The sequence below is a fragment of the Dipodomys merriami genome, unplaced genomic scaffold (genome assembly GCF_024711535.1).
Source record: "Dipodomys merriami isolate MVZ:Mamm:240054 unplaced genomic scaffold, mDipMer1.0.p SCAF_8, whole genome shotgun sequence".
Taxonomy (NCBI): domain Eukaryota; kingdom Metazoa; phylum Chordata; class Mammalia; order Rodentia; family Heteromyidae; genus Dipodomys; species Dipodomys merriami.
This window is the reverse complement of record NW_027206401.1, coordinates 36,720,899-36,738,630: the sequence shown is the minus strand read 5'-3', so window position 1 is coordinate 36,738,630 and position 17,732 is coordinate 36,720,899.

Below are 17,732 nucleotides of genomic sequence, written 5' to 3'. Positions count from 1 at the left end.
GCCATTGATTTTTGAGGGTTAATTTTATAACCTGCTACTTTGCCAAAGTTTTGAATCAGCTTGAGTAATTTGGGAGTGGAGTCTATGGGATTCTTTAAGTACAAGATCATGTCATCTGCAAAGAGGGAGAGTTTTATTTCTTCTTTCCCTATTTGGATCCCCTTTATGTCTGCATCTTGTCTTATTGCTGTAGCTAGGCATTCTAATACTAGATTGAAGAGAAGTGGAGAGAGTGGGCATCCTTGTCTTGTTCCTGAGTTAAGAGGAAATGGCTTTAGTTTTTCACCATTGAGTATAATGCTGGCTGTAGGTTTGTCATATACAGCCTTTATTGTATTGAGGAATGTTCCATGGATTCCTAATTTTTCCAAAACCTTCATAATGAAGGGGTGTTGGATCTTGTCGAATGCTTTTTCTGCATCTATTGAGATAACCATGTGGTTCTTATTCTTGCTCCTGTTGATGTGATGAATAATATTAATTGATTTGCGTATATTGAACCAGCTTTGCATCCCTGAAATGAATCCTGTTTGATCATGGTGTATGATTTTTTGGATGAATTGTTGAAGTCGATTGGCCAAAATTTTGTTGAGAAGTTTTGCATCAATGTTCATCAAAGAAATGGGTCTATAGTTCTCTTTCTTTGATGAGTCCCTGCCTGGTTTTGGGATGAGGGTTATGATGGCTTCATAGAATGTGTTGGGTAGTGAGCTTTCTCTTTCAATTTCATTGGAGAGTTGGAGTATTGGTGTGAGCTCTGCTTTGAAGGCCTTGTAAAATTCCGCTGTAAAACCATCTGGTCCTGGACTTTTCTTAGCTGGGAGGTTTCTTATTGCTGTTTCTATTTCAATGCTTGATATGGGCCTGTTAAGCTGGTTTAACTCATCTTAGTTTAGTTTTGGCATGTCAATATTTGCTAGGAAAAGGTCCATTTCTGTCAAGTTCTCAACTTATTAGCATAAAGTTTTGAGAAGTATTCCCTTATAATGTTCTGAATCTTGGTTGTTTCTGTGGTGATGTTTCCATTCTCATCTCTGAGTTTATTAATTTGGGTGTGTTCTCTTCTTTTTCTGATAAGATTTGCTAAGGGTCTGTCAATTTTGTTAAGTTTTTCGAAGAACCAACTCTTTGTTTTGTTGATTCTTTCTATAGATATTTATGTTTATTGCAGCATTATTTACCATAGCTAAGATATGGAACCAACCCAGATGCCCCTCAGTAGATGAATGGATCAAGAAAATGTGGTATATATACACAATGGAATTCTATGCCTCCATCAGAAAGAATGACATTGCCCCATTTGTTAGGAAATGGAAAAACTTGGAAAAAATTATATTAAGTGAAGCAAGCCAGGCCCAAAGAAGCATAGGCCCATGTTTTCCCTTATTTGCAATAACTTTTATATGTCTAAGACAAGCAGAAACGGTTAAAAGTTATGTACATATGACCATATGAGATGATGCTAAGCAAAGTGAACCCCAAGATAGGGAAACAGAGGGTTTATCTTTGTTGCTGTTGTTTCTAATGTACTTATAATATACTAAGTGCTTTTTTTTTGTTTCTCTTGTATGTTCTTCTTCCATGGTATAACCCCTGTTATCACTGTATTTGATTCCACTGCCCTGCATCTTGTATTTTCATTTTTCTAATTTGGAAAGGAGAAGGGAAATAACAAAATGCTGAAATAAGAATACCCGTTGACCCACTGTAACAATGAGATGTACAAGACACTATATCGAAAATGAACTTTACAGCTTTTCAGGGGGGTACGGAGGAGATGGAGAAGTAGGGCAGGAAGGTATGGTAGGGGAAAAACAAAAACAAAAAAATGCTTGATAGAAAAATGTAATCATTACTCTACCCATGCAACTCTAGCCCTCTATACAGTTTCTTTACTATATATATAAATATATATGTATATATAATATTTTTTTAATTTAATTTAATTTTATTTGTGAACATACTGTACAGAGGAGTTACAATTACATGGGCAGGATAATGCGTACATTTCTTACCAAGCATTGCAGCCTCCTCTTTTGTTTACCCTTCACATCCCTTCCCAGCCTCCCCCTTCCCCCCCAATCCCAATCCTTCTCCTTCCCCCCCATCGACCCCCCCCCAACCGACGTTGTAAAGCTCGTTTTGGACATGACAACTTGTACTTCTCATTGTTGCAACAGGTCCACCTGTATCCTTAAACAACTGGTTTTTCCCCATCTCCTCCACAAGTTATACTGACATCAAATATAGTGAAAGCAGGGGTTATACTGTGGGGGAGGGACATACAAAGCAACAAAGAGATAATCTTATAAATGCATTAGAAACACATGCATGAAAGAAAAAAACATTAAAATACATATCTAAGGGTTCATTTTCCTGACATCACATTATCTGACCTTTTCCACTTGACTCATACATATACTAGATATTACAAATAAGGGAAACCATGGGACCTATGTTTCTTTGGGCCTGGCTTACTTCACTTAATATAATTTTTTCCAAGTTTTTCCATTTCCTAACAAATGGGGCAATGTCATTCTTTCTGATGGAGGCATAGAATTCCATTGTGTATATATATATATAAAATATTTTTAAAATCCTGGAAAAGGAAATAAAAGCAGAACAAAGGAAGTGGTAAAACCCCATGCTCCTGGATTGGGAGGATTAACATTGTGAAGATCAAGGTATTGTCAATGGATATCTACAAATTCAATACAATAACCATTAATATCTCAACTCCATTTTTCAATGAAATAGAAGAAGCAATAAAAAATTCATATGGAACAATAAAAGACCCTGAATTTAAAAAAAAAAAAGCTACATGGAACAGTGCTGGAGGAATCTCATTACCAATCTTCAAACTCTACTTCAAACCATAGTAAGCAAAACAGCTTGGCAATGGCACAGGAACACACCTGAGGACCAATGGAATGGAACTGAAGACCCGGAAATGAAGCTGCACACCTATAGCCACCTAATCTTCAATAAGGGAGCCAAAAAATAAAATGGAAGAAAGACAGCCCCATTTAGTAAATGGTGCTGGCAAAATTGGTTAAACATCTATAGAAAACTAAAGTTATATCCTTATACATCACCCTGAACCACAATCAACTCCAAATGGATCAAAGACCTCAGAGTCAAAGCAGGTACCCTGATAATATTACAGGGAGGAATAGGAGAAACTCTAGGGCTCCCTGGCACAGGCCAATATTTCTTTAATAAAGACCCAGATACAAAACAACTCAAAGAAAGTTTGGACAAATGGGACTGCATGAAGCTGCAGAGCTTCTGCATGGCAAAAGACATACCTATCAACATAAACAGAAAGGACAGAGATTAGGAGAAGATCTTCATTAGCCATACAACAGAAAATGGCCTCATATCTAAAATAGACTTAGAACTCAAAAAAATTAAATCTCCCCAAAAACAAATCCTCAAAGAAACAATTGCCCCATTAATAAGTGGCCTAAAGACTTAAAGAGAGACCTCTCTGAAGAGGAAATAAGAATGGCCAATAGATACATGAAGAAATGCTCAACTTCTCTGGCCCTAAAAGAAATGCAAATCAAAACAACATTGAGATTCCACCACACCCCAGTTAGAATGGCTATAATCAAGAAGTCCAATAACAACAGATGTTAGTGGGGATATGGCCAAAAGGGAACCCTACTGCATTGTTGGTGGGAGTGTAACCTAGTTCCAACACTCTGGAAAGCAGTATGGAGCTTCACATAGAGCTCCCCTATGACCTAGCAATCCCACTTTTGGGCATTTACCCAAATGATCATAAATAAAGCTATACTAAAGCTACCAGCACAACTATGTTTGTCACAGCATTATTCACTATAGCTAAGATATGGAACCAACCCAGATGCCCCTCAGTAGATGAATGGATCAAGAAAATGTGACACACACACACACATACACACACACACACACACACACACACGCACAAATTCTATGCTTCTATCAGAAAGAACGACACCGCCCCATTTGTTAGGAAATGGAAAGGCTGGGAAAAAAATCATATTAAGTGAAGTAAGTCAGACCGAAGAAATATAGACCCCATGGTTTCACTTATTTGCAATAATTACTCTATATTTAGGACAATCTGATCAGATGCTGAGAAAAGCTATGTTTATATGTCCATAAAAGGTGATGCTAAGTGAAATGAACCCCAAAATATGGACACAAAACATTTTTCTTTGTTGTTGCTGTTTTTTAATATACTATGTGAAGTTTTGTTTCTTTTGTATGATCTTCCTCCTATGGTATATCCTTTTTGACACAGTATTTGATTTTGGTACCCTGCATCCTGTATATACATTTATCTAATTTGGGTGGGAGAAGGTGAATGACAAAATATGAAAACAAAAACACAGGATGGCCCATTGCAACAATGATACTCATAAGACACTATTTTGGAAATTATCTTTACAACTTCAGGAGTGGGTGTGGAGATGGAGACAGTTAGGTGAGGGAAGTGATAGTAGGAAAATAACCAAGGAAGGTTTAACAATGCTTGACAAGAATTGTACTCATTACCTTGCTCATGTAATTTACTTCTCTGTACATCATCTTTACAATAAAATAAAAATTTAAAAATAAATAAAAGAAATAATTAATTATAGACTTCAGTGTAATTTGAAATCAAATTTTGATTAGGTAAGTTTATTTGCAACTCTGTGTCCATCACTGGTTTGCTGGAAAAGAATTGGACTCACAGTCAATGTAGAGAATTCCAAAGCATCCAATTTCCTTTCTTTAACAATCTGTCAGTCAGAACCTTCCAAGTCTCAAAGCATTCTAACAACAATATCATGTACTCACCATCTTGCCCATGTAAATGTAAACCCTCTGTATAGTATTTTCACAATAATAAAAAAGAGTATAGAGCATTGTGGAGAGCTGCGGGAGCCGCAACCAAAGATGGCCGCAAAAGCAACATTGTAGCTCCTTGGTTCAAGGCGCAGCCGCAAAGATGGCGCAGGCTCCCGCCTTCCGTCTTCCCGGTGACGAGTGCTCTCTGTAAAAAACAGAGACTTGGCTCCTAGTTTGCTTCCGTGTTTGCAGCCCTATCGGTATATGCCACTTGGCGCTTCGGGATTGGCCATCCAGGAGGCTTATAACTGGAGCGTGGGGGCGGGAGGGAAGGAGAAGCAGGAAGAAGCAGGAAGAAGCGGGCAGGACAGAAGCAGGAGAGAAGAAGCTGTAAACAAGGTCCTGAATAAACCGCCTGAAAGAAGAACCTGTTGTCGCGTCATCCTTGCAGGTCGAGGCGGTCGCGACAGAGCATATACATTTTACTATGATAAAAAAGTATCCAAAACTTTTGTTCCTAGGGAAGGGATTCATCTTAATGAGGAGACCATTGTAAGGTCCGCTCCTGGATGGTGAGCAGACTCCACCCTCCTCGAGCCGACTCCACCCTTCTTGCAGCAAAGTCTCCACCCAGTATCTGCCTTACTTAGGCAACTGGCACACCTGGAAAAGGTCACATTTGCACCCGTTGAGGTCACTTCTGAATTTGATGTGGCCACACCCTTCTCCGCCAATACCCTAGATAAGGCCTAGCCCAGGCCTAGACGCCCTCTTTCCCAGCTCTCTCTTTCCCACCTCTCTTTCCCAGCTTTCTCTTCTCTTTTCTAGCTCTTTTCTAGCTCTTTCCCAGCTCTTTCCCAGACCTTTCCCAGCCACGTGGAGGGCCAAGATGGCCTGTTGCCAGCCAGAACGATGAATAAACCTACCCCTTACCTGAATACCATGTGCGTGGTGCTGTTCTTACTCAGCTACCTCTTTTTAAAAACCTAACAACCATGTACTTAAATGTAAATATTCATACTTGAATACTAATATTAAAATTTTATTCATAATCACCCCAAATTGGAACCATACTTTGTTCATTATGAAAATCACCAAAAGCTGGAAATAATATATTAAATTTTCAGTGATGTCTGTTTCAATAAAAATGGACTGTTACACACCCCCCCCCCATATAGACACACAAAGAAAATGAAATGACCTATGAAGGCTTAGACGACATGGTTGAATCTTAGGACATAGAAGCCATCCTAGATATTACGTATTCTTATCATGAAACCACCAAGAGAAGCCAAACTTTGAGCAATGATATAGCATCATCTGTTCTCAAATGTTGGAGGAGGACATACAAGAAATGAATAAAATCACAGAGGATTTTAATGATGGAAGCAAATGGTGTAAGGCTAGTGTTTTGAAAAAGTAAACTAAAATCAGACCCACTCAAATAAGATGAATGTATGGGTATTTTATTCATCTGAAATTAGAGATGATTCTACGTAATGGCAATCAAAGACTCTGGGAAAGTAAGATCACATGACACATGAAACATATACATACATATATAAACACATATTTACACATAAACATACACACCTGATTATGACTATGACATGGTTTGGGGGTGGGATAGGGGAATAATGGAATAAAGAAATAAAATGATGGAAGGTAAGTGAACCAGAATATATTGTATGTGTGTGTATATATATATAATATACATATGTATATAATATATATATATCTAATACATGTTGTGTATGTATGTATCTATGTACATAAGTGGGGTTAGAAAGAACAGGACAAAGGAACAATAGAGTCACCAAAACTGAGTATGTGCATGTGTGAAATACCATGGATAAGCCTTTTATATCATAAATGTGTATATTTTTAAATGATTCAAAAACTAATAAAAGGAAAAGAAATAAGCTGTGTTGGGAGTCAGAAATTAGTGAGAATGAGAAGGGCCAACAATGAGGGTGAATATATTAAAATACTTCATATGTATATACATAAATAAAAAAATGAAGTGTGATTTTTTTAAAACTGTAGAACATTTGCCAAACAGCATTAAATTCGTATATGTGGTCAGCACTACCTACCAATTCAAATTTCATGGTGATGAAATATTACATTTCTGGAAAAAATAAAATGGAAATGACACACTTTAAGAATTATCTTCATGTTTAACCCAAATTATAATCAATAGCCAAGTGTAAATACTCATTGGAACTCATTCTAGGAGATTAGTGCAGCTGAAAGTAGGCATGAAGATGCATCAAAGATTCATTAAAAGGCCCACTATAATTGCACTCACCAGTGATCATTAGCATTAATGATGCTTTTATCAGGCCTTTATTCTTGCCAGTGAGACTACTTGAAAACTAATCTTTATGAAACTTTTCCATTAAAGATGTGTAACAGAAGTCACTCAAGTATCAAGGCAAACAAGCAAGTTGTGGGAAACAAAACTAAAGCAGTAGAAGTGAATGAGAGAGCCATTTTTGTTGTCTGCAAATGGCTTGGGTATCATGATTTAAAAGGTAAACTTGTTGTCATTCTGTAGTACATAATTTGGATTGTATAATAATAGAGAAATTATCCATTGAAGCCTATGAACCAAAACACACACCGCCTAAATGTATCTTTAAAATTTTGTAGCCAAGTACTGGAGAAAATAGAATTTGCACAATAACAGCATCTCGTAAGCACACAAAACAGTGAGGATTCCATTTAGGGCATGCTTATGAGAAAAATAAACAACTATTAATATACTGATTTTCATTGTCCGCTTCCAGAGAATATCATGTGGGCTAGGCAATGGTCATGAACATAAAGTATATATAGATACAGATATAGGCAGATAAAGTTATACACATGTACATATAAACATATTCATATGCATGTACACACAAGCTTTCTTTATTCAGTCAGAAAAAGAATTGATTAAGGGCAGAACAAACTGCAGTTCTGCATAAGATGGAGGCACACGAAGACAGAGGGGAGGGAAGAAGAAAAAAAAGAAACAGAAGAGCACACATAAACATTAAATAGCTTTACAAGGGAGTTACCACTCAACAAAGCTAGCATAGTCAATATAAATAATCAAGTGGAGGAAAAACCACGCCATCAAAGATTGCATCTCTGAATCACCATTTGCAGGGTAGTATTCCTAATAACTTGGTCTGAGTGAGTGTTAAATCACTGGAAATTTGGGCTCATTTGATATTTTAGTCATATAACCTAACACAAAGTATCTATTCACATGTGAAATAAGATGTTTAACTGAACAGGACACTTTTTGCTCCTACCTGTAATCCTAGCTAATTAGAGGGAGGAGATGCATAGGTTTGCCATTCCTGGATACTCTAGGCTGCATAGTCTGTATACCACTAGGAATATGACACTATAGTGAAAATGAAATAAAATGTATCTGCTACGTGATTTGATTAGAAAACTCAGTTGAATACTTTGTATACTAACCTGAGCCATAGAACATTAATCTGATACAAGAATGAAACTCCTGTGAGATGTTCTCAGTATTGCAGAACACTCTTGATTTCCCCTCTGATTCTTGATTGCAGTTCTAGTTTAAATTATTAATGACAGTTTGCAACCAGATAAAATTGCTGAAGATATTAGTATGATTTAAAAATCTAAGCACTAGCTTTTACATAAGTAAATAAGAATACCAAATATTTACCACTAAGCAGTAATGTAAAATATTGGCAAGTACAACATATGCAATAAAAATAATTGTGTAATATGAAATAAATGTTATTTATTTCTTGTTTATGATACATAGGACTGTTTTATCACATTTTTAAAATAAGTTTTTTATTGTGAAAATGGTTTATAGAGGGGTTAAAGTTACATGAGCAAGGTAATGAGTACATTTCTTACCAAGCACTGCTGCCTCCTCCTTTGTTTTTCCTCTACCATCCCTTCCCTCCCATCTCCACAGCTATACTGCACCGCCCCCCACCTAAATTATAAAGTTCATTTTTCAAAATAGCATCTTGTACATCTCATTGTTGCAATGGGTCCACCTGTATCCCTATTTAAACAATTTGTTTTTTCCCTTCCCCTACATCAAATACAGTGAAAACAGGGGTTATACCATGGGGGAGGACATACAACGCAACAAAAAAATCATGTGGAACCTTATAAATACATTAGAAACAATAGCAAGAAAGAACAAAACCACTTATGTCCTTCTCTTAGAGTTCCTTTTGTTTAACATCATCTTATCTGACCTTTTCTGCTTGTCTCAGGCAAATACTACTTTTTGCAAATCAGGAAAACCATGGGGCCTATGTTTCTTTGGGTCTGGCTTACTTCACTTAATATTATTTTTCCAAGCCTTTTATTTCTTAACAAATGAGGCAATGTCATTCTTTCTGATGGAGGCATAGAATTCCACTGTGTATATATACTACATTTTCTTGAGGGGCATCTGAGTTGGTTCCATAGCTTATCTATGGTAAATAGTGCTGCAATAAACATAGTTGTACTGGTAGCTTTAGTATGGTCTTGTTTGTGATCATTTGGGTAAATGCCCAAAAGTGGGATTGCTGGGTCATAAGAGAGCTCTATGTTGAGTCTTTGAGGAACCTCCATACTTCTTTCGAAAGTGGTTGAACAAGTTTACACTTCTACCAACAATGCAATACATCTCCTTCAGCATCTGTGGTTATTAGAGTTCTTGATTAGAACTATTCTAATTGGGGTGAGGTGTTTTCTCAATGTTGTTTTGATTTAAATTTCTTTTATGGCTAGAGAGGTTGAGCATTTTTTCATGTGTCTATTGGCCATTCTTATTTCCTCTTCAGAGAAGTTTCTCTTTAATAGTAGTGAAAATGTGACTGCAGATCTAAGTCTAAGCCACAAGTTGTATACAAATCCTTATCAATATCAGTAAACCATGGGTGAGGGACATACAAAGCAACAAATAAATCATCTTATAAATATGTTAGAAACAATCGAATGAAAGAAAAAAAACATTTGAATACTTATCTTGGGGTTCATACATAGCAACAAATAAATACAAAGCAACAAATAAATCATCTTATAAATATGTTAGAAACAATCGAATGAAAGAAAAAAAACATTTGAATACTTATCTTGGGGTTCATTTCCCGAATGTCAACTTATCTGACCTTTTCTGCTTGACTCAGACATATACTAGTTCTTGCAAATAAGGGAGACCATGGGACCTATGTTTCTTTGGGTCTGGCTTACTTCATTTAATACATTTTTTCCAAGTCTTCCCATTTCCTAACAAATGGGGCAATGTCATTCTTTCTGATGGAGGCATGGAATTCCATTGTGTATATATCACATTTTTTGATCCATTCATCTTCTGAGGGTGGTTCCATATCTTGGCTGTGGTAAATAACTGCTTTCACTGTATTTCATGGTGGTATTATTTGTGGAAGGGAAGGAAAAAAACACATTGTTTAAATAGGGATACAGGTGGACCCATTGCAATAATGAGATGTACAAGCCGTTATGTGGAAAAACGAACTTTACAACTTTGGTGGGGGTGGGGAAGATAGGGTGGGGGGGGGTAATGGGACCGGATGGGAAGGAGAAACAAAGGAGGAGTTTACAATGCTTTATAAGAAATGTATTCCTTATCTTGCCCATGTAATTGTCACCCCTCTGTACGGTATTTTCACAATAAAAAAATTAAAAAAAATCAGTAAAATCCACAGGTATAAAGACAAACATATTTACTAACAAAATACTATTAAACTTACATGTGTGTACATCCTGGGATATGAGTTCAAGGCATGGGTGCTGTCCCTCAGCTAGCACTCTACCACTGTGAGCTAAGGTCCACTTCTGGCCTTCATGGTACTTAATTTAAGATCTGAGTCTCATGGACTTTCCACCCTGGGCTGGCTCAAAATGGTGATGCTCATATCTCAGCCTCCTGAGTAGTTAGCTTCACAGGTGTGAACCACCAGAGACCAGCTTAAACATACGTTTTAATACACATTACAAAATAAAAGCAGTGTGTGTGTGTGTGTGTGTGTATTTTTGAATTTCTACTTTTATTAGAACATTTAAGGCATAATACCTCCTGAAAAATCTAATTGTTCAGAGCATATCCAAGAAGTTTCCTTCTTTTCATTACAAAAAGTAAGAAGTTAAAAAGTAAAAGATAATGGAGTCAAACCTAGTTCAATATTTTCATTTTTTATGTCATTGGTATTTTAACTCAGGACCTGAGACTTGCTAAGCTAGAGCTTTACCACTGAGATACACTCCTAGGTGTTTTCTTGGTTGTTATTTTTAGGATTGTGTCCTAGTCATATTGGCAAACAGAGTTTACTTACTGCAGGACAAGACTGGAATGGCAATCCATGGAACACAGCCTCCTAGTGAGCTGACATTACAGGTGTGAGCAACTAGTGACCTGTCATTGAAACATCTAAATTCACATGTGAATAAATATTGGGTGTTGGATTATAAGATTGACGTATCAAAGGAGCCCCATTTCCAGTGACTTAACACTTAGAACAAGAAGGCTAAAGCTGTTTGAAATAATTTCCTGCAAATGGTGATTCAGAGACTCAGTCTTTGGTGGTGTGGTTTTCCCAGCTAACTTGATGATCTCTATTTCCTATGCTAGTTTATGCAGTGTGGTTGTAAAGATACTGCTTATATAAGCCTAGTTTTAAACATTATCTTCTCTTTCCCTATTCCATCAGAACTATCAAGTAGGCATGTTTGCCTGAGCTAATACGCAGATGCTTCTTATAAAATCAACGTACCATAAAATGAATTAGAATTTTGGTGAACAGCAAGTCCTTTCATGCCCAAGATGTCATTTGCTATGTTGCTATGTTGGTTCTAAACTCAGGTGTGTTATAAACTGGCACTATAATCTCTGTATGATTTGGGTAGATGCCTTACATTTTTATCCAAATAATTTTCTTGTTTTCATAGTTATTCATTTAAATTTTTAATCAGCTATCTCTAGTCACCAATAAGCAATTTAAAAACATTCTAATTTGGTATGTGCATATGTTTAACTGAGCTGCCTTCATTTCTATTAATAAAGGATTAAAAATGAAACAAATTAACCTCAAAACATGTACTTACATGTCATCAGTCTGCTTAAGTTCTAAAATATCAATCTTTATAGCCTGGAAACATAGGCAATGGATCGTATTTTCAGAGGATATTTTCAAAATTCAAAGATGGGTCATTTATCATTTATTTTAAGTGCTTTAGTTAAAATGTATTTTCGAGCCTTAGAGAATTAGTGAATTCTCTTAGATTTGCAGGAATTAGTATTCCAAAGACTTCTCAAATTGAGTTTTTTTTCAATGACTAATCAGTAAGGATGCCCTTTCTGATTAGACAAAATAATATTAATAACTATCTTGTTTTATTGACTTTTTCTGGTTTGAGGGGTTTCAAAGTATAATTGAATTTTACAACCTGTATTAGCTACAGGTTCCAATCTTTGTTCCTTGAAAATGTATGCTCAAATATTCATAAAACGTTATGCTTTTACAATTTTTATAACCATACTGTATTGTGAACTAATTGAAGACTTTCAGTAATTATATAGTTCAGTTCAATTTAGTTTCTGCAAAAATTATACTTTTTGGTTTCATTTTACTAAATAAAATCTAGCCCATTATATACGGTGATGAGTGTAACATGATATACATAAGATTCATCCTTCCCCAAATTTCTGAAAGCAATTCATATGTAGATGACACAATTTTTATATCTCCTTTGGCATAGTTTAGTTTGCATTCTGAAGAAGTGCAAATTTGAGTAGTTTCTTTTTATGGTAACTAAAAAAATGTTAATAGATATACCTGCCAGAGAATAAAACACAACTTAAAGAACAATAATTAACAAGTACCTTAGGAGTTATAATCAATATAAAGTAGTGTTAATGCTCATAGAATTATTACTTTCTTTTAGTTTTGATTAAATGATTTACAACATATAAATTTTTTCCTTGACTATAATATCTGTGTGCATACGAAGCTGACTTATCTGGAAATTCTAATTATTTACAAAAATATTAAATTGTTCTTTCTCAGCAACTATCAGATGTTTTCCTTGCTATACATGTTATCAACATTAATTATTATTTCAGTAAATGTTCAGAATTACTCAACAGAAGCATAGAATTTAAGCAAAAGGTATTTGAAGACAATATTTTACATACTCACATTATGTCCTATGTTTGAAAATTAACAGTTTTAAAACTTTCAGTCAATTGAAGAATTAAATGGTAAGCTGTATAATTATTTAATATTCAATTAATATTGTTTACTTTTAAGCTGTTTTCTAAAATAATTAAAATGTAATGTAAAATTCATATATATAAAACCTAATAATGAGGGGCTGGGGAAAAAAAACAAAAAACAAAAATAACTAATAATACCATATTAGAAATTGTCTGAGAAAATAGCAGTGAAGATGCAAGTTGGAGCTCATGACACATTAATTCCACATATAGACAATGTTTATCATAAAACAACTATTAGCAGAACAATTATATAAGTTTTTCTGTCCAGTGAGTTATATATCCATCATGACCTTCTTTAAGACTGTAATCTCATAAATTTTAATAACTTTTTGTGGTTTTATGGAACAGATAATTATGTAATCTTTGCTATGGAGTTATTGTATTTCATATATCACTCTTAAATTGACTAAATAAATAGGCAATGTACTCTGTTATGGACTTGGAGGTAAGATTGAATAAATTCCACAACCTATTGAAAAGAGGGTTTAGATTTCTCTTTCAAAAAAATAGCAAAACAAAAACAAAACACTCTATAAATTAAAAAACACTATAAATAAATAAAACTATTGAAAATATTGGATATGTAAATATAAAAACAAGATTCTTGCACTGTCTTATAAAAAACTCAGTAAAATACATTAGAATAAGTAGACTATATTTTGAAATAGTTACTCAAATGTAAGACTGAAAGCCATGAACAACCAAGAGAAAACAGGAAATTAGCTCAATGGCATTGGTCTTGGAAATAATAATATAACACCAAAAGCATAAGCAACAAAAGCAAAACTAAACATTTGAGGCAAAATCAAATTACTAAAATTCTGCAAGCAGAGGAAATCACAAAATATAAAGGTAATCTAAGAAACAAGAGAAAAACTTATACAAGTCAAATATCTGAAGGAGAATTGATTTATATATATATATACACACACACACACACACACACACACACACACACACACACACACACACACCTATATATGGAACTCACACAACTTTATAATATACAAATATCCAAATATCTATTTTACAAAAAATGGGCTAAGGACCTGAGTAGACATTGCCTCAATAGCACAAATAGATATGACTACATGAAACATGCTTAACACTATTAATCGTATCATAATCTTAACAAAATACATTCTCACTTATTGTGTACCAAAAAAATACACAAGTGTTGGCCAGAGTGTGGAAGAAAGGGAACACTTGTACAGTGTTGTTTGAATGTGAGTTGATAATAACTATTGTGGAACATGTTGTACAGATTCTCTAAATATTTACTGAAAACTATCATGTTATTGAGTAATCCTACTCTTGTTACATCTTCACAAAGATTGAGCAGTACCACAAAAGGATCTGTACTCACATGTTAATTACACAACTGTCCACTGCCAAATAAATGAGCAAAGAATATTATATATATATACATACATATATAAATATGTGTAATATATTTTATATATAGAAAAAGCAATATTATTCTGCCATAAGAATTATATAACAGAAACACAGAACATACATATACATATATATACACATTTTATGCACATACATGTATGGTATATTTTGTGTATGTATACAAAAATGGAATGCTATTCAGCCATATTAATAGACATAATATGTATATATAACATATATATTGTATATAGTTGAGGACTTGAAACATTTGATGATGTGCTGGTTAGTTATAAGATGTGTAAGTTATGTGGATCTAATATACAGCATTGACTATAATACGAAATTTCAGCAAATTTGAAGTATCTTACACACACACATACACACACACACACCATAGATAGTTAACTATATGCATTAATGGATACATCAACTGATATTTTATTAAGTGTAATTACTACATAAAATATATGTATTTGAAATCATTACATTATATCTTGAATGTATATAAATTATTTTTCATATAAATGCATCAAAATATTCTAATAAATTTTAATATAATAGCTAATTTGATTAGTAGTGTGTCATGTTTTATATTTGCTAATTCTATATCACCCATATTGAATATATAATAATAATGGTAATTTTTCAATATTGGAAACTGTTCCTCAGCTGCTAAACATGTCTGTTTTTTAACATAGTTTACTTCCTTTGTTAAAGCCTGGGATTGGCGCACTAAGACTCATATTAAAATTCACATTGTGCTTTATGAAGCCCTATTTTATTGTGCAAGAATCTACAGTATTCATGATATTTGAGAGGCAGTATTTGACAAGTTAATTAATTTTGATATTGTGATTAAACATTTCTACCTTTGAAATATTCCCCATCCTTATCATCTGTAAGAGTTTACAAGGTTTAACATTTGTGTAACATTTGGGTGCATCCATCATCCTTTGTTTGAAAAGCACAAGATTAGAAATGTAAAATGGACTTTGTTTGTTACTCACCACATGAAGTTTGATGATTAAGTGTCAGACCATTTTGTGCCAATGTAGAGTAGCTGGTCACAGATGGCTGTGTGTGTGTGTGTGTGTGTGTGTGTGTGTGTGTGTGTGTGTGTGTGTGTGTGTGTGTGTGTGTGTGTTGTACATGTGCAGGCTTGCAAGCATACATGTTCTATAATACCTGGAACTTTTAAACTTAGCAAGCAAATGCTGATGTAGAAAAATTTTAAGTGTATCCTGGAATTCACATACTCTGTAAGATAATATCCATGAGTTCAATTGAATGAAACATTTAGAATCAAGAAATGTTTAATAGTATACATTGAAATAAAGTTTCTCCTTTTATTTGTTATTGTAAAAATAGAGTACAGAGGGGTTAGAATTACATGAGTAAGGTAATGAGTACACTTCCTCCTATCGAGCATCATTACCTCCTCCTTTGTTTTTCCCCTACCATCCTTTCCATCCCCACCTCCTCAACTCCCCCACCCCCCAAGTTGTAAAGTTCATTTTCAACATAGTGTCTTGTACATCTCATTGTTACAATGGGTCATCCCGTATCCTTATTTCAGCATTTTGTTATTTCCCTTCCCTTCCCCAAATTAGAAAAATATATTCAAGATGCAGGGCACCAACATCAAATGCAGTGAAACCAGAGGTTATACTGTGGAGAAAGAACATAAAAAAAGAAACAAAAAAATCACATACTACATTTTAAATGTTAAAAACAATGGCAAGAAAGAAAAAAACAAGTTGTGTCCCTACCTTGTGGTTCATTTCACTTAACATCATCTTATATGGTCATATGTACATAACTTTTGATTTCCTCTGCTTGTTCTAGACATATACTAGTTATTGCAAATAAAGGTAACCATGGGACTTATGTTTCTAGTTGTCAATAAAATAATTCCTTCTATTTCTTTCTTTTCCATTGTTAAATAGATGTATTCAGGAAATTTTAAATAAGTCAGACTTAAAAAAATCGAAACATAAGCTAGAAAATGCTCCCAAATTATGAACAAGGTATTTATGCCTCACATACTATGGTAGCTGATTCTGGCTACAGTAGAGAAACTGAAAGTAATTCCATAACTTAATTATATAGCGGTGTACAATAGAAGTCAGGGGCAATGCTACACTGAGGATGTTCTAGTCTGTTTAGCAACAAGAGACAATTAAAATTTTGATATGTGACTCAGCAAGTTGATTTTTTTAATTTTATTTTATTTGTGAACATACTGTACAGAGGGGTTACAATTACATGGGCAGGATAATGCATACATTTCTTACCAAGCATTGCAGCCTCCTCCTTTTGTTTACCCTTCACGTCCCTTCCCAGCCTCTCCCCTCCCCCCAATCCCAATCCTTCTCCTTCCCCCCCATTGACCCTCCCCCCCCAACCGACGTTGTAAAGTTCCTTTTGGACATGACAACTTGTACTTCTCATTGTTGCAACAGGTCCACCTGTATCCTTAAACAACTGGTTTTTCCCCATCTCCTCCACAAATTATACTGACATCAAATATAGTGAAAGCAGGGGTTATACTGTGGGGGAGGGACATACAAAGCAACAAAGAGATAATCTTATAAATGCTTTAGAAACACATGCATGAAAGAAAAAAACATTAAAATACATATCTAAGGGTTCATTTTCCTGACATCACATTATCTGACCTTTTCCGCTTGACTCATACATATACTAGATATGAAAAATAAGGGAAACCATGGGACATATGTTTCTTTGGGCCTGGCTTACTTCACTTAATATAATTTTTTCCAAGTTTTTCCATTTCCTAACAAATGGGGCAATGTCATTCTTTCTGATGGAGGCATAGAATTCCATTGTGTATATATACCACATTTTTTTGATCCATTCATCTACTGAGGGGCATCTGGGTTGGTTCCATATCTTAGCTATGGTAAATAATGCTGCAATAAACATTGTTGTGCTGGTAGCTTTAGTGTGGTCTTGTTTGTAAACATTTGGGTAAATGCCCAAAAGTGGGATTGCTGGGTCATAGGGGAGTTCTATGTGAAGTCTTTTGAGGAACCTCCATACTGCTTTCCAAAGTGGTTGAACAAGTTTACATTCCCACCAACAATGAAGTAAGGTTCCTTTCTGTCCACATCCCCTCCAGCATCTGTTGTTGTTAGAGTTCTTGATTTTTGCCATTCTAACTGGGGTGAGGTGATATCTCAATGTTGTTTTGATTTGCATTTCATTTATG